This window comes from Ranitomeya variabilis, chromosome 1, assembly GCF_051348905.1.
Source record: "Ranitomeya variabilis isolate aRanVar5 chromosome 1, aRanVar5.hap1, whole genome shotgun sequence".
NCBI lineage: Eukaryota > Metazoa > Chordata > Amphibia > Anura > Dendrobatidae > Ranitomeya > Ranitomeya variabilis.
The window spans coordinates 25,202,938-25,226,263 of record NC_135232.1 but is presented as its reverse complement, the minus strand read 5'-3'; positions in this window follow the sequence as shown (position 1 = coordinate 25,226,263).

The following is a 23,326-nucleotide window of genomic DNA, read 5'->3' as shown; positions in this document are numbered from 1 at the left end:
CCACCACTGCCTAGTACCGGACACAATCCCACCACTGCCTAGTACCGGACACAATCCCACCACTGCCTAGTACCGGACACAATCCCACCACTGCCTAGTACCGGACACAATCCTACCACTGCCTAGTACCGGACACAATCCTACCACTACCTAGTACCGGACACAATCCCACCACTGCCTAGTACCGGACACAATCCCACCACTGCCTAGTACCGGACACAATCCTACCACTGCCTAGTACCGGACACAATCCCACCACTGCCTAGTACCAGACGCAATTCTACCACTGCCTAGTACCGGACACAATCCTACCACTACCTAGTACCGGACACAATCCCACCACTGCCTAGTACCGGACACAATCCCACCACTGCCTAGTACCGGACACAATCCTACCACTGCCTAGTACCGGACACAATCCTACCACTGCCTAGTACCGGACACAATCCCACCACTGCCTAGTACCAGACGCAATTCTACCACTGCCTAGTACCGGACACAATCCTACCACTACCTAGTACCGGACACAATCCCACCACTGCCTAGTACCGGACACAATCCCACCACTGCCTAGTACCGGACACAATCCTACCACTGCCTAGTACCGGACACAATCCCACCACTGCCTAGTACCAGACACAATCCCACCACAAACTAGAACCGGACACAATCCCACCACTGCCTAGTACTAGACATAATCCCACCACTGCCTAGTACCGGACACAATCCCAATACTGCCTAGTACCAGACACAATCCCACCACTGTCTAGTACCAGACACAATCCCATCACTGCCTAGTACTGGACACAATCCCACCACTGCCTAGTACCGGACACAATCCCACCACTGCCTAGTACCAGACACAATCCCACCATTGCCTAGTACCGGACACAGTCCCGCCACTGCCTAGTACCAGACACAATCCCACCACTGCCTAGTACCAGACACAATCCCACCACTGCCTAGTACTGGGACACAATCCCACCACTGCCTAGTACCAGACACAATTCCACCACTGCCTAGTACCGGACGCAATTCCACCACTGCCTAGTGCCGGACTCAATCCCACCACTGCCTAGTACCAGATGCAATCCCACCACTGCCTAGTACCGGACACAATCCCACCACTGCCTAGTACCGGACACAATCCTGTAGCGCCCCCACTGTCACAGGGCCGAGGGGTACCCGGTACCGGGCCTCTGAGTCTCTGCTCTGGGGTTGTCACGGTGGCTAGACCCGGTCCGTGACCCTGCTGAGGGGCGTACAATGAAGGTGGAGGGTATGGTGACGATGTTATGATGTGGTGCAGGCCGCAGTAAATAACGAGGACACCAGGTTGCAGTCTCTTTACCTCTTTACTGAAGGCTTCAGGATCCTCAGTCCGGAATACGGTTAACCGGGCTGCGCAAGTCCGGCCGGTCCGATGGCACCTCCAGAGTTCCCTTTGCAGGTGGAAATCTGTGCCTACCTTCTAGCGCTTGTGTGTTGTGGTCCTCCCCTGCTGTGCTTACGGGATAGTCCCCACAACTGTTGTGTCTGTTTCTGAAGTTCCCTCACAACTCGATTATGATGTTCTTCTTCGTCCCCCAGATGATATGGCTAGGACGCACCCGTATGACGGGTAGGCTCGGAGCTCTTCCTGGACCCTAGTGTCGCCCCTCTCCTGTTGTTGCCCCCTATGTCTTCTTAGGTGAATTGAGTGAGACAGCCCGCCTATAACTGACTGTCCTGCCGTAGGTTTGAAGTTAGGCCTGGAGCTCTATACTTCCTTGGCGTTCCGGCCACCGGTTGCGCGCCTCAGTAGGATGTTGCCTCGTCTTACAGCACGACTCCTACTGGTGTTTCTCCTTGTTGCGTTGATCTCGTTTCTCACTCAGCACAATAAACCTCGCTTCTTGTCCTTTCTTAGGGCACCGCCGCTATCTCGTGCAGGCGCGGTCCCGTAACGTTCTCTCTGTTCGCTAGGCCTCTGTCAGGATCCCACCCCTGACAGGGACCCCTCTGAATCTTCCCCTGCAACACCCTCTGCCACAGGATGTTGCCTGGTTCCAACCCAGTCAGCTTCTCACTAACTTCCTATCTAACCCCCAGTTTTACCAGACTGTGAGGAGTGGCCTAATACATAGGACCCTTAGCTCCCCCTGGAGGCCAGACTGTGAAGTGTATTGGTGTCTGTGATACCTGGTCAGGTGAACTCCTTCAGTGCCATCAGACGTAACATCACTCCCCTTAGTGGCAGAGCGACGTTACTGCAACGACCAGGACTCTGGGGCGCTGCACTCCCCCCCAGTTAAATCCAGTACGCCTGGACTGGGAAGAAAACAACAATACATGTCAGCAAAAAGACATACAATTTTGAAATGCAATAACAATAAGTAAATTTTGAACAGAGCTTCCCTTTATGGGAGGTGAGGACACTTGAACGTTACAAACATGGTTAAATACTTTAAATAACATACTATAAATAACTTTTCTTACCCAACCGGGTATTCTACTAAGTGCAAGATTTTGAACAATAATTTAACGTTACCTTTAAGGACATACACGCTGAATCCACTAAAGACCTTCTTATAAAACATTATAAGGCTAATCAACTTTTCCTTCATTTTCCATCCTTACATCTGCAGGACCGCCTGTCTATCTGCCCCAGGCCTACTGCCTCTCGTTCTGTTGCAGGACCGCCCCTTTCCGCCCGGGCCTACTGCCTTTCTGCTACTATACACAGTATAGAACGTATCATCCATCTCTCAGTTCAAGATCACTGAGCCATCTCTGTATGGCTCCTAGGAGGACTCACCGATTAACCCCGTAAGGGTCCACTTCCTGTCCTCATTCTCTGACACATCATTAAACATTTTTTTACTATCAACTGTCTAACTACACATAACTTTACATGTAAGCATTATCACTATTTCTCTTAAGGCATCATTATACTTTAAGTGCTATGGGTGAACGTTCCCTTTAAGAGGGGACCAAGTCTCTATGAGGTAGTGCAACTTTCTCAAGCTGCAAGTCCGTGTGCAGCAAGGACTCCGGTACTGCTTCCAGGAACAGTTTCTTCGCAAAGAGTCCTTTCTTTTGTAAAACCAGTAGAGGGCACCTTTAAGAAGGTGCAAACTATTTACAAAACAGTTTGTGAATCATTCACCGTCCATGATTCGGTAGTCTTTATAACATGGGTGAATAGGGAGCAAAAGGAAAATAAAAGCAAAAATAAAAGCAATAGGGATCCCGGGTAAACGAAGGGATCCCTTTAAGAATAACCCTAGTCGGGTTTAAGCAGCAAAAAGCAGGGAAACAAGCAGTTAACTATTTACATATCCATGGCATTGAGGTTTACTCTCGCTCTGGCAGCCGTAGCTCCGCATAGACCTCGCTCGGCAAGGTGATCGGTGAGGTCGGGGCCGTTAAGAAGTGCTCCATACCCGTGGCCCGATCCCAGGGTGTAAGACGCCAGAGTCTATAGGTCCCAGGGAGAGAAGGTACCGCGACGGGGCCTACCAGCAAGTCCTCTGCTGGCGAGCCAGGGTCGTTCTTCATACCTGCTTCAGATGCAGTCCCTCCGGTGCCGATCCGCTCCGTCTCCGCTGGGGTCTGGAACGCTAGTTGCAGGGCCTCGCACTGCGGCGTTGTCATCCCCGTTTGCAGCACCTCGCTTTCCGGCAGGGCCTTGCTTTCTGGCTTCGAAGCGCTGGAACTTCTTTCCTGCTCCGGACCAGATGAGGCTGCCAACAGACGTCTGATGAGGCTCCCGATGAAGGTCTTCTCCCACCCGGCCTCAGTGCTCAGCTGCGTCTGTCGGAGTTGGTCGCCGAGCTCATCCACTCCGGCCTGCAGGAAGTCAACATCAGCGGTGGAGGCCTGGTTGCGGTGCCCCTCCGGGTAGCTGGGGGAGTCCTCTGCTCCTACCCCACGCTCCGACTCCGGGTGGCTCTCCATGGCGTCCTCCATGTCGCTGACTCCTTCTTCCTGGTCCTTTTCTTGCTCTCTCCTTCGTGGGCGGTTTCGTTTTCTCTGCTTCCGCCCACCATTGAGGATTAGGAGGCGGATCTCGGCTGCTGACGGACACGTCCTCACGGTGCTATAATACTTAGACTTGGCGGCCATTGTCTTTCGCGCTCTTCAGCTTGTCTACGCCCACTCCACGCCCTTCTTCTTCTCCTGCGCTCTCCTTAGCGCTGTAATGGCGGCGGTTTTGGCGGGAACGTTTAGCGGCAAGTGGCAATACACAGTCTTTGCAATAAGTCACAGTCCAAGCACAATAAATCACAGTTCCAAGGCACACATGACCTGATTCTTCAGGCTTAAGTAGATCCTGTTCGTGACGCCAAGTTGTAGCGCCCTCACTGTCGCAGGGCCGAGGGGTACCCGGTACCGGGCCTCTGAGTCTCTGCTCTGGGGTTGTCACGGTGGCTAGACCCGGTCCGTGACCCTGCTGAGGGGCGTACAATGAAGGTGGAGGGTATGGTGACGATGTTATGATGTGGTGCAGGCCGCAGTAAATAACGAGGACACCAGGTTGCAGTCTCTTTACCTCTTTACTGAAGGCTTCAGGATCCTCAGTCCGGAATACGGTTAACCGGGCTGCGCAAGTCCGGCCGGTCCGATGGCACCTCCAGAGTTCCCTTTGCAGGTGGAAATCTGTGCCTACCTTCTAGCGCTTGTGTGTTATGGTCCTCCCCTGCTGTGTTTACGGGATAGTCCCCACAACTGTTGTGTCTGTTTCTGAAGTTCCCTCACAACTCGATTATGATGTTCTTCTTCGTCCCCCAGATGATATGGCTAGGACGCACCCGTATGACGGGTAGGCTCGGAGCTCTTCCTGGACCCTAGTGTCGCCCCTCTCCTGTTGTTGCCCCCTATGTCTTCTTAGGTGAATTGAGTGAGACAGCCCACCTATAACTGACTGTCCTGCCGTAGGTTTGAAGTTAGGCCTGGAGCTCTATACTTCCTTGGCGTTCCGGCCACCGGTTGCGCGCCTCAGTAGGATGTTGCCTCGTCTTACAGCACGACTCCTTCTGGTGTTTCTCCTTGTTGCGTTGATCTCGTTTCTCACTCAGCACAATAAACCTCGCTTCTTGTACTTTCTTAGGGCACCACCGCTATCTCGTGCAGGCGCGGTCCCGTAACGTTCTCTCTGTTCGCTAGGCCTCTGTCAGGATCGCACCCCTGACAGTGACCCCCCTGAGTCTTCTCCCGCAACACCCTCTGCCACAGGATGTTGCCTGGCTCCAACCCAGTCAGCTTCTCACTAACTTCCTATCTAACCCCCAGTTTTACCAGACTGTGAGGAGTGGCCTAATACATAGCACCCTTAGCTCCCCCTGGAGGCCAGACTGTGAAGTGTATTGGTGTCTGTGATACCTGGTCAGGTGAACTCCTTCAGTGCCATCAGACGTAACATCACTCCCCTTAGTGGCAGAGCGACGTTACTGCAACGACCAGGACTCTGGGGCGCTGCAATCCCACCACTGCCTAATACTGGAAACAATCCCACCACTGCCTAGTACCGGATGCAATCCCACCACTGCCTAGTACCGGACACAGTAGTGTCCTGCTGTAAGAAGAAGCAGTGATTACCCCTGAAGAGCCCTTATGGCATGTGACCATAGTGAGGAAAGACTGTCATCTGCTGGCTGGACACAATCTGGTGGAACCAATTTGTACCAGAAGAATTGCCGGAGGAGCAGCTTTGTGAGCTGTACCTGGTTATGTGACTAGTAGGGCTAGGCAGATTTGGCACCAAGAGAGCAGACGCAGACCAGGGATGGCGCTGATGCCTGCATGACAGGTCTTAAAAGGAAGTGTGCACCACCAGGGTGCTTGTCGCCGCCTGACAAGCTTCATACTGTGTCCGGAAAGACCTAGAGTTTTTACTGCGCAAGTCAAGAGCAGGACCTTCCCCCTACACCGGTCAAGACTCAGAGACCTGTCTGTCATGGTTCCCAATGGCAAGGGAACGTAAGAAACATATAAGTAACGAACGAGCTCTCGGGTGATGGAAACTCGAGTTGACCGTGAGCTAAATCTACCACACAACTAACAGTAGCCAGGGAGCATACCTACGGCTTCCTATATGCCACGCGCCAGCCGGAGGACTAACTACGCCTGGTAGAGGAAGAAACAGACCTGGCTTACCTCTAGGGAAATACCCCAAAAGATGATAGCAGCCCCCCACATGTAATAACGGTGAATTAAGAGGAAAAGACATACACAGTATGAAAGTAGATTTAGCAAAGAGAGGTCCACTTACTAGATAGCAGAAGGATACAAAAGAGGACTTCACGGTCAACTGAAAACCCTTTCAAAAACCATCCTGAAATTACTTTAAGACTCCTGTGTCAACTCATGACACAGGAGTGGCAATTTCAGCCCGCAAGAGCTTCCAGCTACAGAGAATTACAAAAACTGCAAACTGGACAAAAGGTACAAAACAAAAGGACAAAGTCCACTTAGCTGATCAGCAGACTAGTAGCAGGAACATGCAACCGAAGGCTCTGGTTACAATGATGACCGGCAAGGAAATGACTGGAGAGCAAGGCTAAATAGGAAACTCCCAAACACTGATGGAAGCAGGTGAACAGAAGAAGCAAAGTGCAAACAAGTCACCAGTACCACCAGCAACCACCAGGGGAGCCCAAAAAGCGGATACACAACAGTACCCTCCCCTTAAGGAGGGGGCACCGAACCCTCACAAGAACCGCCAGGGCGATCTGGATGAGCCCTATGAAAGGCACGAACCAAATCCGAGGCATGAACATCAGAGGCAGTTACCCAAGAATTATCTTCCTGACCATAGCCTTTCCATTTAACCAGATATTGAAGTCTCCGTCTGGAAATACGGGAGTCCAAGATCTTCTCTACGACGTACTCCAATTCACCCTCCACCAGCACAGGAGCAGGAGGTTCAGTAGAAGGAACCACCGGTACCTCATATCTCCGCAACAACGACCGATGGAACACATTATGGATAGCGAAAGATGCCGGGAGGTCCAAACGAAAGGAAACAGGGTTAAGAATCTCCAAAATCCTATAAGGACCGATGAACCGAGGCTTAAATTTGGGAGAAGAAACCCTCATAGGGACAAAACGGGAAGACAACCACACCAAGTCCCCAACGCGAAGGTGGGGACCAACACGACGACGACGGTTAGCAAACTGCTGAGTCCTCTCCTGGGACAATTCCAAATTATCCACCACTTGTCCCCAAATCCGATGCAACCGATCCACCACCGCATCCACTCCAGGACAATCCGAAGATTCAACCTGACCAGATGAAAAACGCGGATGAAACCCTGAATTGCAAAAGAAAGGAGAAACCAAAGTGGCAGAACTAGCCCGATTATTAAGAGCAAACTCCGCCAACGGCAGAAAGGCAACCCAGTCATCCTGATCCGCAGACACAAAACACCTCAAATAAGTCTCAAAAGTTTGATTAGTGCGCTCCGTCTGGCCATTGGTCTGAGGATGGAATGCAGACGAAAAGGACAAATCAATGCCCAACCTGGCACAGACTGCCCGCCAAAATCTAGACACGAACTGGGTACCCCTGTCAGAAACGATGTTTTCCGGAATACCATGCAAGCGAACCACATTTTGAAAAAACAGAGGGACCAACTCAGATGAGGAAGGCAACTTAGGCAATGGCACCAAATGAACCATTTTAGAAAAACGGTCACACACCACCCAGATGACAGACATCTTCTGAGAAACAGGGAGATCCGAGATAAAGTCCATAGAGATGTGCGTCCAAGGCCTCTTCGGAATAGGCAAGGGCAACAACAACCCACTAGCCCTAGAACAACAAGGCTTGGCCCGAGCACACACATCGCAAGACTGCACAAAAACACGCACATCTCGAGACAGGGAAGGCCACCAGAAGGATCTAGCCACCAAATCTCTGGTGCCAAAAATTCCCGGATGACCTGCCAGAGTAGAAGAATGAACTTCCGAGATGACTCTAGTGGTCCACTCGTCAGGAACAAACAGTCTACCAGACGGACAACGATCAGGTCTATCCGCCTGAAATTCTTGCAAAGCACGTCGCAAATCTGGAGAGACAGCAGACAAAACCACTCCATCCTTAAGGACACCAGCAGGTTCAGAATTCCCAGGAGAGTCAGGCTCAAAACTCCTAGAAAGAGCATCTGCTTTCACATTCCTAGAACCCGGTAAGTACGAGACCACAAAATTAAACCGGGAAAAGAACAACGACCAACGTGCCTGTCTAAGATTCAGGCGCCTGGCAGACTCCAAATAAATTAAATTCTTGTGATCAGTCAAAACTACCACCTGATGTCTGGCACCCTCAAGCCAATGACGCCACTCCTCAAATGCCCACTTCATGGCCAAAAGCTCCCGATTACCAACATCATAGTTTAACTCGGCGGCCGAAAATTTTCGCGAAAAGAACGCACAAGGTCTCATCACTGAGCAGTCGGAACTTTTCTGCGACAAAACCGCCCCCGCTCCGATCTCGGAAGCATCGACCTCAACCTGAAAGGGAAGAGAAACATCAGGCTGGCGCAACACAGGAGCAGACAAAAAGCGGCGCTTAAGCTCCCGAAAGGCCTCCACGGCAGCAGGGGACCAATTGGCAACATCAGCACCCTTCTTAGTCAAATCCGTCAGAGGTTTAGCAACGCCAGAAAAACCAGCTATAAATCGACGATAAAAATTAGCAAAGCCCAAGAATTTCTGGAGACTCTTCAGAGAAGTAGGCTGCGTCCAGTCGTAAATAGCCCGAACCTTGACAGGGTCCATCTCAATAGAAGAAGGGGAAAAAATATACCCCAAAAATGAAATTTTTTGAACCCCAAAAACACACTTTGAACCCCTTACACACAAAGAATTCTCCCGCAAAACCTGAAAAACCCTCCTGACCTGCTGAACATGAGACTCCCAGTCATCAGAAAAAATCAAAATATCATCCAAGTACACAATCATAAATTTATCCAAATATTCACGGAAAATATCATGCATTAAGGACTGAAAGACAGAAGGTGCATTAGAAAGGCCGAAAGGCATTACCAAATACTCAAAATGGCCCTCAGGCGTATTAAATGCGGTCTTCCACTCATCCCCCTGCTTAATTCGCACCAAATTATACGCCCCACGAAGATCAATCTTAGAGAACCACTTAGCCCCCCTTATGCGAGCAAACAAATCAGTCAGCAAAGGCAACGGATACTGATATTTGACTGTAATTTTATTCAGGAGACGATAATCAATACAAGGCCTCAGAGAGCCATCCTTTTTAGAGACAAAGAAAAAAACGGCTCCTAAAGGTGATGAAGAAGGACGAATATGTCCCTTTTCCAGGGACTCCTTAATATACTCGCGCATAGCAGCATGTTCAGGTACAGATAGGTTAAACAAACGACCCTTTGGAAATTTACTGCCAGGAATCAGATCTATGGCGCAATCACAATCCCTGTGAGGAGGGAGTGAACCAATCTTAGGCTCTTCAAAAATATCACGATAATCAGACAAAAATGCCGGAATCTCATATGGAATAGATGACGAAATGGACACCATAGGAGTGTCCCCATGAGCCCCCCGACATCCCCAGCTTAACACAGACATAGCCTTCCAGTCAAGGACTGGGTTATGAGACTGTAACCATGGTAATCCAAGCACCAAAACATCATGTAAATTGTACAACACAAGGAAGCGAATCACCTCCTGATGGTCTGGAGTCATACGCATAGTCACTTGCGTCCAGAACTGTGGTTTATTACAAGCCAAAGGTGTAGAATCAATACCCTTCAGAGGTATAGGGACTTCCAGAGGCTCTAAATCAAACCCACAGCGCCTGGCAAAGGACCAGTCCATAAGACTCAGAGCGGCGCCAGAGTCCACATAGGCATCCACGGTAATAACTGATAATGAACAAATCAAGGTTACAGACAAAATAAATTTGGACTGTAAAGTGCCAATTGAAATGGACTTGTCAACCTTCCTAGTACGCTTAGAGCATGCCGATATAACATGAGCAGAATCACCACAATAGAAGCACAACCCATTTTTACGCCTATAATTCTGCCGCTCGCTTCTGGACATAACTCTGTCACATTGCATTTTCTCTGGCGTCTCTTCAGAAGATACCGCCAAATGGTGCACGGGTTTGCGCTCCCGCAAACGCCGATCAATCTGAATTGCCATTGTCATGGACTCATTCAGACCTATAGGCGCAGGGAACCCGACCATAACATCTTTAACGGCATCAGAAAGGCCCTCTCTGAAATTTGCCGCTAAGGCGCACTCATTCCACTGAGTAAGCACAGACCACCTACGAAATTTTTGGCAGTATATCTCCGCTTCATCTTGCCCTTGAGATAGGGCTATCAAAGCTTTTTCAGCTTGAATCTCCAAATTAGGTTCCTCATAAAGCAACCCTAAAGCCAGGAAAAACGCATCCACATTGAGCAACGCAGGATCCCCTGGTGCCAATGAAAATGCCCAATTTTGAGGGTCACCTCGCAGCAAAGAGATTACAATCTTAACCTGCTGGACAGGATCTCCTGAGGAGTGAGGTCTGAGAGAAAGGAATAATTTACAATTATATTTGAAATTCAAAAACCGAGATCTATCTCCGGAAAACACCTCTGGTGTAGGGATTTTAGGTTCAGAAATAGGAGCATGTATAACAAAATCTTGTAAATTTTGAACCTTCGTAGCAAGATTATTTAAACCTGCAGCCAAACTCTGAGGATCCATCTTTAAACAGGTGAGCTCAGAGCCATTCAAGGATTATAAGGAGAGAAAGGCAAAGGCTGTAATTAAAGCTGAAATACAACAGATCCAACTATGGAGCAAGCATAGAGGAAAAAGGGAAAAAAAAATAAAATTACAGACTTCTTTTTTCTCTCCTTTCTTCTGCCAATAAGTTTAACACTGGCCGGTCATACTGTCATGGTTCCCAATGGCAAGGGAACGTAAGAAACATATAAGTAACGAACGAGCTCTCGGGTGATGGAAACTTGAGTTGACCGTGAGCTAAATCTACCACACAACTAACAGTAGCCAGGGAGCATACCTACGGCTTCCTATATGCCACGCGCCAGCCGGAGGACTAACTACGCCTGGTAGAGGAAGAAACAGACCTGGCTTACCTCTAGGGAAATACCCCAAAAGATGATAGCAGCCCCCCACATGTAATAACGGTGAATTAAGAGGAAAAGACATACACAGTATGAAAGTAGATTTAGCAAAGAGAGGTCCACTTACTAGATAGCAGAAGGATACAAAAGAGGACTTCACGGTCAACTGAAAACCCTTTCAAAAACCATCCTGAAATTACTTTAAGACTCCTGTGTCAACTCATGACACAGGAGTGGCAATTTCAGCCCGCAAGAGCTTCCAGCTACAGAGAATTACAAAAACTGCAAACTGGACAAAAGGTACAAAACAAAAGGACAAAGTCCACTTAGCTGATCAGCAGACTAGTAGCAGGAACATGCAATCGAAGGCTCTGGTTACAATGATGACCGGCAAGGAAATGACTGGAGAGCAAGGCTAAATAGGAAACTCCCAAACACTGATGGAAGCAGGTGAACAGAAGAAGCAAAGTGCAAACAAGTCACCAGTACCACCAGCAACCACCAGGGGAGCCCAAAAAGCGGATACACAACACCTGTCAAAAGCCAAGTCCCAGTCCGTTCCGCTCCAGGCCTAGGAGATATTTGCAGACTGTTAAGCAGGGAAGGTCCATGAGGAGACGATGACTTGAGAGGTATGCCTGCAGAGGGACAACAAGAATGAGCTGGGCCATCACTTCCAGTTTTAACATATGGTACCGGTGCTGGCCAGGGTCAGGACATCAGGTTAAGATGGGGCTGGTTGGTGGGTGGGAGGCTCAACGCGCTTTAATAGACTTCATCAGAAAGACTTGCGGCATAGCGGGAAAACCCGATGACCCCCACTAGGGTCCGAGATAAAGAGAGAACCCACATGGTAACTACTGTGAATGGGCGTACCACCTTTATTAAGAGGGCATTAGTATTATATAGTGAAGCACTTTTGTTGCTATTTCACTCGTATTGTTGATTGGTTTATTATTGATTTGCTTTGTTATCACAAACTGTTTAGAATTACTGTAAATTACTACTGTATTTGAACAGAATTATATTGTTCACTGGCCGTTCCTGCCTTGCGTTATCTGGACAATGGCAGCACTTGCGACCCTAGTAGCGTAGCACCAGACCTAATCCATTTCCATGTGGGAGCACAGAACCACAATTCCTAACAGCTCCACAACCCCCAAACCATATGTGCCCCAGTTGTCACTTGTACTGCGCCACACTGTCCCAGGAATGGGCAGCCTAATACACGTCACCCCTTACTACCCCATGTCATACTTTAGATGATTGATGACAAGACCTTTCGAGCATTCTCCAAAACAACCAGAAAAAGGAACTTGCCCTAATTATAGCTTATACTGAGAATATAGCCTCCATCTTGTGCCCACCTGTATATTTGTAGGGCACCTGAAAAAGGCTGGCATTATTCTCCAGCACATGGACACAAAGATAGCTAATTTGCACCCATTGGGCCCATACTAAATATTGCATGCACGCCACTCAGTATATGAAGGCGATACCTGCATCGGCCACATACATCCATATGCAGTTCCCAATAGAGTGCTACGTGGCACAGATAGCGAGGGTGTATGACTGTCAGCTATTGTGAACGCACGGCATTACTAGCCAACGTTAGCTTATTTACCCCCACACTAGCTTGACTCTTTTCTATAGACCACACTACTGCCTACTCATTGTAAGCGCTCATTTATGCTGGTAGTGCATCGGCCGATGCGGTCACGCGGTGGGAGCTAACAACAGGGTGTACGCAACTATATAACAAGTCACAACATTAGTGACGACCCTGGCTGCTTGTGTATATGTTAACATGGCTGTTTAATAGTGTTGAGTAGTGTTGAGCGATACCGTCCGATACTTGAAAGTATCGGTATCGGAAAGTATCGGCCGATACCGGCAAAGTATCGGATCTAATCCGATACCGATACCCGATACCAATACAAGTCAATGGGACTCATGTATCGGACGGTATTCCTGATGGTTCCCAGGGTCTGAAGGAGAGGAATCTCTCCTTCAGGCCCTGGGAACCATATTAATGTGTAAAATAAAGAATTAAAATAAAAAATATTGCTATACTCACCTCTCCGACGCAGCCTGGACCTCACCGAGGGAACCGGCAGCGTTGTTTGCTTAAAATGCGCGCGTTTCCTTCCTTCCGTGACGTCACGGCTTCTGATTGGTCGCGTGCCGCCCATGTGGCCGCGACGCGACCAATCACAGCAAGCCGTGACGTAATTTTGAGGTCCTGGATGCCTAATTCTAGGCATTCAGGATTTTAAAATTACGTTCCGGCTTGTGATTGGTCGCGTCGCGGTCACATGGGCGACGCGACCAATCACAAGCCGTGACGTCACGGGAGGCAGGAGACGCGCGCATTTTTAAAATTACGTCACGGCTTGTGATTGGTTGCGTGCCGCCCATGTGGCCGCGACGCGACCAATCACAGCAAGCCGTGACGTAATTTCAGGTCCTGATGCCTATTTCTGCATTCAGGACCTGAAATTACGTCACGCCCACATGGGCGGCACGCAACCAATCACAAGCCGTGACGTAATTTTAAAAATGCGCTCGTCTCCTGCCTCCCGTGACGTCACGGCTTGTGATTGGTCGCGTCGCCCATGTGACCGCGACGCGACCAATCACAAGCCGGAACGTAATTTTAAAATCCTGAATGCCTAGAATTAGGCATCCAGGACCTCAAAATTACGTCACGACTTGCTGTGATTGGTCGCGTCGCGGCCACATGGGCGGCACGCGACCAATCAGAAGCCGTGACGTCACGGAAGGAAGGAAACGCGCGCATTTTAAGCAAACAACGCTGCCGGTTCCCTCGGTGAGGTCCAGGCTGCGTCGGAGAGGTGAGTATAGCAATATTTTTTATTTTAATTCTTTATTTTACACATTAATGTTGTATTTTACACATTAATGTTGTTTCGATACCGATACCCGATACCACAAAAGTATCGGATCTCGGTATCGGAATTCCGATACCCGCAAGTATCGGCCGATACCCGATACTTGCGGTATCGGAATGCTCAACACTACTGTTTAATCTTACTTGCAGCCACTGGCATATATCAAATAACTATTAGCAGTCTACTAATAAAGAGTATACATAGAACGCTAACATCCACAATAATATAGAGGAATTGGACATACAGTATATCTTGGCTCATTGACCACAATCAAATTTAACCTGACTTCTCATTCTATAAGGCACAATAGTTAGGGATTATTATTAATTCTCTCATAATTTAACATCCTGCGCCGTGATCCATCGGGTATGAGTGGATCACAATATAACTACACAATATTTGTGATCCAATATACATCCCACACAGATTTATGTCTACTTGTTAAAATTTATTTTATCTAATAAAGACTACAGGTTATATTTTATTACACATCCTTTTCCCTTTCTTCACCCCCTTCCTAAGCTTTTAGAACTGGGGTATGCAGCTTGCCTTATTTCAGTCTCACAGGAGACTCTCAAACACGCACCTTACTCTTGGATGTCCCAGACACAATAACAACTTTCCCAGCAACTCCTGGGGCTGAGCTAACCACTCCCTGTCTGCTATAACCATTTTTTCCCCTATACACCGTGTTCCAAATTATTATGCAAATTGGATTTAAGTGTCATAAATATTTAATTGTTTTGTTTTTCAAATAAACTCATGGATGGTATTGTGTCTCAGGGCTCAATGGATCACTGAAATCAATCTTAAATACATGTGATAATTAGTTTTCTAGGTGATTCTAATTAAAGGAAAACTACTTAAAAATGATGTTCCACATTATTAAGCAGGCCACAGGTTTCAAGCAATATGGGAAATAAAAAGGATCTCTCTGCTGCTGAAAAGCATTAAATAGTGCAATGCCTTGGACAAGGTATGAAAACATTAGATATTTCACGAAAACTTAAGAGTGATCATAATGCTGTGAAGAGATTTGTGACTCAAACACAGCACAGACAGAGTTCATGCAGATAAAGGCATAATGAGGAAGGTTTCTGCCAGACAAATTCATTGGATTAAGAGAGCAGCTGCCAAAATACCATTACAAAGCAGCAAACAGTTATTTGAACCTGCTGGTGCCTCTGGACTCCCTCGAACCTCAAGGTGTAGGATCCTTCAAAAGCTTGCTGTGGTGCATAAACCTACTATTTGGCCACCCCTAAACAGTGTTCACAAGCAGAAACGGTTGCAGTGGGCCCAGGCATACATGAAGACTAATTTCCAAACAGTCTTGTTTACTGATGAGTATCGAGCAACCATGGATGGTCCAGATGGATGGAGTAGAGGATGGTTGGTTGGTGGATGGCCACCATGTCTCAACAAGGCTGTGACGTCAGCAAGGAGGTGGAGGAGTCATGTTTTGGGCCGGAATCATGGGGAAACAGCTGGTAGGGCCCTTTAAGGTTTCTGAAGGTGTGAAAATGACCTCTGCAAATTATATAGAGTTTCTGACTGACAACTTTCTTCCATGGTCTAAAAAGCAGAAACGTGCCTTCAGGAGCAAAATCATCTTCATGCTGACAATGCCCCATCTCATGCTGCAAAGAAAACCTCTGAGTCATTGGCTGCTATGGGCATAAAAGGAGATAAACTCATGGTGTGGCCACCATCTTCCCCTGACCACAACCCTATAGAGAACCTTTAGAGGATCATCAAACAAAAGATCTATGAGGGTGGGAGGCAGTTCACATCCATACAGCAGCTCTGGGAGGCTATTCCAACTTCATGCAAAGAAATACAAGCAGAAACTCTCTAAAAACTCACAAGTTCAATGGATGCAAGAATTGTGAAGGTGATATCAAAGAAGGCTCCTATGGTAACATGTAACTTGGCCTGTTAGGAGGTTTTGGAATTAAACAGCTTTTTTGTTCAGTGAATGTGACCTCCTAATGCTGCAAATTCCACAAATGAGCATTTTCAGTTCTTTAAAACAGATCAAATGTTTAGAAATTCTACTGTGCCTAATAATTTGGAACAGTGCACTGGGAGTTTTTATTCATTTTGGAGATTATACTGTTATCATTGGGAGGTTTTTCCAATAAAACTCGATGTATACTCTAACGGGTGATGACTTTTATTAGACTGACTGTCATTTGCACCGACCATTTAGGACAATCCGAGAAAAATATCATTTGCATAATAATTTGGAACATGGTGTAGTTGCTGGATGATGCTAAATCAACAGTGCAGCTTCTATCTGTCACACTCTTCCCTCCTTAATGTCATCTCCGACTCCAACATTCGTCTTCTTTCTAGTTGGTCTAACCAACCCCTATGAGTTATTCTTCCCTGTCCTTTTAGGAAAGGTGGTGAAAGTCACGGAACACTGTGTGCATGTTAAAATTGTTCATTTAGCATTCAATCTTAAAACATTAACAACAATCTTATCCTAACTAACTCTTACTTGTAGATCTCCTGCAAGACATAAAACAACTTAAACAATCAGCATCTCTTCAGCTGGAAGTTTCCGTCCGTCTCCAACCAGCTATAGCTAACTAGTCTCGAGTACTTTTATCATTCTTTGCTATTACAAAGTCTTTGTTTTTATTTAAGGCAAAGAGTATTCACTCAAGTAAAGTTTTTTGTAAAGTACATCACTGGGAGATAGTACTCAGGTGGGCTTAACTGGTCCATGGGGAGCAGTACCTGTTTCAACTCGACAGTTCTTTGTACTTTACTCGGTTCACCTAGCGTATCATATGTCAGCATCACTAGGCGGTCTTCTTACTTCTTGAGTCGAAGTCCTCCTGCAGGGTTGTTCCTTTGATGCTACCAATTCTTCCTTTACAGGGGTTTCTTGCTCCGCATTCATTTCCAGTACTTCCTCCAATGCTCTTGGAATTACATGTTTGGTTCTTGTTCTTCTGTCGGATCATCCGTTTCTGTATTGTCTAGTGATTCCTCTAACCCAGTGGTCCCCAACCTTTCTGACCTTGAGAGCCACATTCAGCTTAGAGAGAGGGTCGTGAGCCACATTCAGCACTGAGAGAGGGTCGCGAGCCACATCCAGCTCCCACCCCTTCAAAGTAGTGTCAACCAAAGCCCACATTACAGGTATAATGATAACCAAAGCTTTTCCACAAAAATCACTCCAGAGCAGTACACTGAGATCCAGGAGTTCCCACAACACCCCCATTCAATATTCTGCCAACACACTGTCACATCCAGCTTTGAGCACCTCCTCTAACAGGTAGTACAAACCTCCAGAGTACCATACCTAAAACATCTCTAAACCCCTAAGACCAGTAATTGTGCATCCAGATCTGCAATTCTGTGCAGAGCTACTCACAAAATTCACCATTTTGAGATTTGGTCTTCATACCTCTTTGATAGACCTGGAGCTAATGCATCAAGCTGGCAGACAGTCGCGAGCCACAATTCATGGGGCCGCGAGCCACATGTGGCTCCCGAGCTACAGGTTGGGGAGCCCTGCTCTAACCCTAGGTTCCTATCGATATCTTCAGCAACTAGTATTTGATCATCAGATCTGAAATGAACCTTGGTTGTGTTTCTTGAGAACTCTGGAGCTTCATGGGCTAAGTTCACTTTTATGAGGATAGTAAGTTTCACTTCTTGTCGTCCTCACACTGGCTGGATACACCAAATTAATGGTTTCAATGTGGCCTAACACAGTCTTAGGGTTAATTCTAACTTCATTCTTCGTCTTATTCATCACCAGCACTGTCACTAGGACAAAACCACCAAAACCACCAGTAGGCATCGTAAGCACAGTCTCATCTTGGATGAGACCTTCGGGAAGTTCTGATGAGTCTCTCGGCACAAACAGTCTCCTCTGGAGTTTTCTTCCCGGTTCCACCGGAACTCCACATCTCACTCCCACCATTCTGTTTGCAGGGATGATGGTTGGATGCAGGCCCACAGTTTTGCTCAAAAGTTTACATACCCTGGCAGACTTTTTCCTTTTTGGCCTTTTTTCAGAGAATAAGAATGATAACACCAAAACTTTTTCTCCACTCACGGTTAGTGGTTGGGTGAAGCCATTTATTGTCAAACTACTGTGTTTTCTCCTTTTAAATCATAATGACAACCCAAGACATCCAAATGACCCTGATCTAAAGTTCACATACCCTGGTGATTTTGGCCTGATAACATGCACGGATGTTGACACTAATGGGTGTGAATGGCTACTACATGTAACATTCTCCCCTGTGGCCTGTTTGCTTGTAATCAGTGTGTGTGCATAAGGGTACCGTCACACAGTACCATTTTAATCGCTACGACGGCACGATCCGTGACGTCGCAGCGATCGTATGATTATCGCTCCAGCGTCGTAGACTGCGGTCACACGTTGCAATCACGGCGCTGGAGCGATGCCGAAGTCCCCGGTAACCAGGGTAAACATCGGGTAACTAAGCGCAGGGCCGCGCTTAGTAACCCGATGTTTACCCTGGTTACCAGCGTAAACGTAAAAAAAACAAACAGTACATACTTACATTCCGGTGTCTGTCCCCGGCGTTCTGCTTCTCTCCACTGTGTAAGCGCCATAGCCGGAAAGCAGAGCGGTGACGTCAGACGTCACCGCTGTGCTCGCTTTCTGGCTGTCCGGCGCTCACACTGCAGAGAAGCTGAGACGCCGGAGGACAGACACCGGAATGTGAGTATGTACTGTTTGTTTTTTTTACGTTTACGCTGGTAACCACGGTAAAAATCGGGTTACTAAGCGCGGCCCTGCGCTTAGTTACCCGATGTTTATGTTTACCCTGGTTACAAGCGAACACATCGCTGGATCGCTGTCACACACAACGATCCAGCGATGTCAGCAGGTGATCAAGCGACGAAAGAAAGTTCCATACGATCTGCTACGACGTACGATTCTCAGCAGGATCCCTGATCGCTGCTGCGTGTCAGACACTGCGATATCGTAACGATATCGCTAGAACGTCACGAATCGTACCGTCGTAGCGATCAAAATGGTACTGTGTGACAGTACCCTAAAAGCTGAGTGAGTTTCTAGGATCCAGACAGACTCTTGCATCTTTCATCCAGCCACTGACATTTCTGGATTGTGAGTCATGGGGAAAGCAAAAGAATTGTCAATGGATCTACTAGAAAAAGTAGTTGAACTGTTAAAAGCAGGAAAGGGATACAAAAAGAAATCCAAGGAATTGATGCCAGTCAGCAGCGTTCAGACTGTGATTAACAAATAGAAAATCAGGGGCTCTGTAAAAACAAAATCACGGTCAGGTAGACCAACAAAAAAATGTGTCCACAACTGCCAGGATAATTGTTCAGGATGCAAAGAAAAACCCACAAATAATGTCAGCTGAAATACTGGACTCTCTGAAAACTAGCGGTGTGGCTGTTTCAAGATGCACAATAAGAAGGCACTTGAAGAAAAATGGGCTGCATGGTCGAGTCGCCAGAAGAAAGCCATTACTGCACAAATGCCACAAAGTATCTCACCTACAATACATAAAACAGCACAGAGACAAGCCTCAAAACATAGGGAACAAAGTAATTTGGAGTGATGAAACCAAAATTCAACTTTTTGGCCACAACCATAAACGTTACATTTGGAGAGAGGTCAACAAGGCCTATGATGAAAGGAACACCATTCCTAAAGCATGGAAGAGGATCGCTGATGTTTTGGGATGTGTGAGCTACAAAGGCACAGGAAACTTGGTCAAAGTTGAAGGAAAGATGAATGCAGCACATTATCAGCAAATACTGAAGGTAAATTTGCCCTCATCAGCCTGGAAGCTGTGCATGGGACGTACTTGGACATTTGAACATGACAACGATCCAAAACACAAGGCCAAGTCGACCTGTCATTGGCTGCAGCAGAACAAAGTGAAGGTTCTGGAGTGGCCATCTCAGTCTTCTGATCTCAATATCTTTGAGCCACTCTGGGGAGATCTCAAGCGCGCAGTTCATGCTAGACAGCCCAGGAAGTTACAGGAACTGGAGGCTTTTTTTTCAAGAAGAGTGGGCAACTTTACCATCTGAGAAAATAAAGAACCTCATCCACAACTACCACAAAAGACTTCAAGCTGTCATTGATGTCAGAGGGGGCAATACGCAGTATTAAGGAATGGGGTATGTGAACGTTTGATCAGGGTAATTTGGATGTTTTGGGTTGTGATTATGATTTATTGTCAAACTACTGTGTTTTCTCCTTTTAAATCATAATGACAACTCAAAACATCCAAATGACCCTGATCTAAAGTTCACATACCCTGGTGATTTTGGCCTGATAATATGCACAGATGTTGACACTTAAAAAAAAGAGAAAACACAGTAGTTTGACAATAAATGGCTTCTCCAACCACTAACCATGAGTGAAGAAAAAATTTGGTGTTATCATTCATATTCTCTGAAGAAAAAGGCCAAGAAAGCAAAAATTCTGCCAAGGTATGTAAACTTTTGAGCACAATTGTACCTTTACTTCTTTCATGTCCATTGTGTTCTGTGCTTCACGTTTTCCTCCACGACCTTGGGTACAGCCAGGGATGTGGTTAATGCTTCCACCACAAATGTCCCTGATTTGTGCTGCTTGATAAGCTCACTAATCACATTGTAAGCTAGGACAGGTTCTTCAGCCACTTTATAATCACTGGTGACAACAAAGGGTACCAATTACTCAATGGCGTAGTTGTTCTTCGTTGCTCTGAGTTGAAACATCACTTCCACTCAGCCTATGAAAGGGATTTCGGTCTGACAGCTTTGCCATGAAGTTCTACTGGTCCTAAGAGGTTTTTTTAATGAACGAAGCCAGGTGTGTGGCATATGGCACCTTCTTCATTCTTCATTTAGGAGTTTCACTTGGGCACCTGTGTCCCACAGCGGTTTCAACAAGAGTCCATCTAAGGCTACGTTCACATTTGCGGTGTGCGCCGCAGCGTCGCCGCCGCAACGCACAGCGCAAATGTGAACACATGCACAACGCTGCTTTTTGCGCCGCATGCGTCCTTTTTTCCATTGATTTTGGACGCAGCAAAAATGCAACTTGCTGCGTCCTCTGCGCCCCGACGCGGGCGCCGCAGGGACGCATGCGGCGCAAAAAGCAAGTGCACCGCATGTCCATGCGCCCCCATGTTAAATATAGGGGCGCATGATGCATGCGGCGCCGCTGCGGCGCCCGACGCTGCGGCGCTAGCCGCAAATGTGAACGTAGCCTAAGTTGCACTGTGTGAAGCACCTTTCACTGATTAGGTTGATGAGGCTATCCTCTTGTTCCCAGGAATGCATAGTCTGACTTTTGCAATGGGCATTACATAGCTGATTCCACTGTCTCTCTTGCAGCTGTTGAAGACGGTCACACACCTGGGGATAGCGCTGATGTAGCTGTTTTATCTTAAGAACTGTTCTGGGGGTTGGTGGTGTTTGTGTTTGCTGGGGCCTCATCCGTGTCGTGGTTACCAGTCGCCCCACACTGGCAACCTTCTGCCTTTTAACACCAGGAATCGTGGCACTTGATATTCATTGTCATAATGCCCTTCTTCACCACACGTTAGACAATGGACACAGGCAGCAATCTGATTTGATGTTCAACAAGCCTACTCTAGTTTGGGACCCATCCGTGGGTCTAAATGATATGGATTCAGGCCTGGTGCAAATTAACATCTTCACCTTTGTCAACTCAGCTGGGAGTTCTCCAATTACTTCTTCTAAGTTAGCGCCGGCTGCTTTCTCTTTCGCTGGCGATTTGGGGTTCTGAGTGGAACAGTTCTGAAGTGGTTTCTTCTTTTTAGTGCTCCTTTAAAATCATCTTCAGCTGTGGTAATGCCAAGTGACTTTTCATTTCTAGCATATTTCAGAGGTTCAGTCCTGGGCTGATAGCTTTCACCACCCCTCGACGATCTCGTCTGACTCATAGACTTTCGGCAATCCTGAGTCAATCTGGTGCAACAAGTTTGTATAAGACAGTTTCTCCTTATGTTTGCACTCCCCAAACTGTACAAGGATCTTAAAATCTTTCCTTATATTGATTTGCGGTGTTAGAGAGGTCTGTCTACCTGGTCTACCTAACAATGTATTAACCTAAGCAGAACTGTACCTTGTTCATGCAGTGAGGTGTGGAGGGGGATGAGTCTGGTGCTGTAGCTCTCTCACTTCCATCTTGAGGTAATAAAGATGCTCCTGGCTGTCCTGACTGATTCTATGATTACAGGCAAGAAAAACTGGTCTATACAGCTTGTCTGATTTCAGTCTGACAGGAAACCCACTAGCACACACCTTACTCCTGGATGTCCCAGTCACAATAACAACTTTCCCAGTATCCCCTGGGGCTGAGCTAACCACTCCCTGTCTGCTATAACTACTAAATCAACAGTGCAGCTTCTATCTGTCACATAAATATTTAGGGAGGTCAGAATATCATTCAATTTACTTATGACATATGTGAAGTGATGGACACTACATTGGGACCCAGATTTGCCCATAATCACTTTCATTTTTTAGTCTATTTGCAAATAGTTTGTGCTGACTCTCCAGGAGGAGATTGAGAGCGGCGAAACACACCACTGGGGATGCTCATTGTCTATCCAACCTATTTTCATGGCTACAGCCTCTGTGCTCATACCACCCTGTTCTGCCCAAAATGACAATTTGTCACTATTAATCCTTGTAATGATGGACCATCTTGGCATCAGGCTCAGAAAAACTTTTCTAAAACTCTTGCTTCCAGGAGGATCCAATGAGGGTTTAAGTGCTGCCCAGGAGATCTGTCAACTCCTCTGAGAGTTTGGGATGGATGTTACATAGGTGAAGACTTGAAAATCCAGATATCAGGTCAAAGGGAGTCTGTAACCCTAATTTTCATGCAGAACCACCTGTTCTTTAAAGGTATGTGCCTAGGGGGCAACTATACCATTTTGCCTTGGCCAAGGCGTTTTGATTAATTCCAAGGGCCAACAACTGAACGTTTGTCCCAGCAGAAGGGTTCTGGAGAAAAATCAAAATGGTCCCATGTGTACTAGTTTATACAAATAACTGCCCATAAAGTTTCTTTTTACCATCGGACATAAGGAGTAACCAAGAAAGTAATCTCAAAATAATATTTAATTTTTGCTAGGATCAATGTAGGGCGCCATTGCATCATGAATAGAGAGAGTTAATTTTGTATCTAGAGAAATATGACATAAGCGCCTTGCTTCTCTTCAGTGCTGCCATCCCCTCTAAGTATGGAATTCATTTTATGCTTCTGTGCACTCTCTGCTCCTGTTCAGGACCCTGCCTGGACAGTTTTAT